The sequence below is a fragment of the Asparagus officinalis genome, unplaced genomic scaffold (assembly GCF_001876935.1).
Source record: "Asparagus officinalis unplaced genomic scaffold, Aspof.V1 AsparagusV1_Un3867, whole genome shotgun sequence".
NCBI classification, from domain to species: Eukaryota; Viridiplantae; Streptophyta; class Magnoliopsida; order Asparagales; family Asparagaceae; genus Asparagus; species Asparagus officinalis.
The window spans coordinates 1-1,369 of NW_017976126.1; the positions used below are offsets into that span (position 1 = coordinate 1).

General features: G+C 37.5%; 1 long non-coding RNA gene across 1 annotated transcript; it reads right to left on the reverse strand.

Annotated features, from left to right (window-relative positions):
- Nucleotides 1-369: 369 nt before the first annotated feature.
- Nucleotides 370-770, reverse strand: LOC109828698. Its single transcript, XR_002243799.1, has 2 exons — nucleotides 732-770; nucleotides 370-644 (listed from the first exon to the last, which is right to left on the reverse strand). It is a non-coding gene; the product is annotated as an uncharacterized LOC109828698 (long non-coding RNA).
- Nucleotides 771-1,369: the final 599 nt, after the last annotated feature.

Here is a 1,369-nt window from a genome sequence, read left to right on the forward strand (position 1 = left end):
GATCCCCAGCCATTTGTGAGGGTATACGATGAAAATAGATGACGCTGGGTTGCGGTTTTTAGCAGGGGAAGGGGTTTGCAGAGGCGCCTACGCTGGGACCAGTAGAAGAAAAAAGGTGGTGACCGTACAATCGATGGAAGTTCGTATTAGGTATTTAAATTAATTAATTTATTTAACTGACTTGGGAACACGCGAATATATGATGTGATATGTTAGTGTGATGGAACCGTCGCTTAAAAAGAAGTGAGCAGCTGGAGGTCTGAAGATAACTTAAATAATTAAAAATTTAGAACTGGCTATGAGATAGAACTAACGAGCATGGTACAGAATAGAACTAACGTTGAATGAGTTAGAACTAACGAGCATCACTAGAACGAACATGGTACAGATAGAACAATACATCTGATAACAATCATTTTCAATTACTTAAATATACATACATTATTGTATTTGTATGAACATATCATTCATCACTGTACACTGTTTCTTCTTTATGTCTTTGTTCAAAACCAGCCAGTAATAATTGTGCGGCAAGTCTTGCTCGCATAGCTTCAGGGATATCGTTCGGAGGATTAACCAGCAATGTTGATCGTCCTTCAATTATGGATTTTACAAAGAGGTAGACGAACACACCACAGTCAAAGCTGCAACATAGAATGAGTTCATTAGACATTTTCGTTCCGTTCTAATACTATAACACAAATTAACACAATATAGACATCGGAACTAACCGTCCTCTTTGCTGCTCGCATTTGATGGCTTGATATCTAAATATTTTGCGCACATTATCTTCAATAAAATTAGCATGATGGGCTCGCATTTGATGGCTTGATATCTAAATATTTTGCGCACATTATCTTCAATAAAATTAGCATGATGGGAATCAAAGAAGTTTATGATTTTATTAACAGGCTCCATCTAAGCTTCGTGCCCAGCGGAGTTGTAATGCTTGACGACTTTATCTTTAAGATCAACTTCTACAAGATGCCAATGATCGTGCCTGACCAAAGGGATCAAGAGATGCTCCATACGGAATGCGGTATATTTCTCAATGAATGACAAATATAGCTCGTAATTGTTCGCCTCCAAGCCATAGAGTGAGTGCTGCAAACACATCATGTTTGAGTTGAAATTAAAACAAACATGAGATGCGAAGGCTAACTAACACCGTATTAATTAGAACTAACACGCTGCAGAATAGAACTAACACGCTACAGAATAGAACTAACACTCTACAGAATAGAACTAACACTCTACAGAATAGAACTAACACTCTATAGGATAGAACTAACACTGTGTTGACTAGAACTAACACTGTGCAGAATAGAACTAACACTGTGCAGAATAGAACTAACACTCTACAGAATAG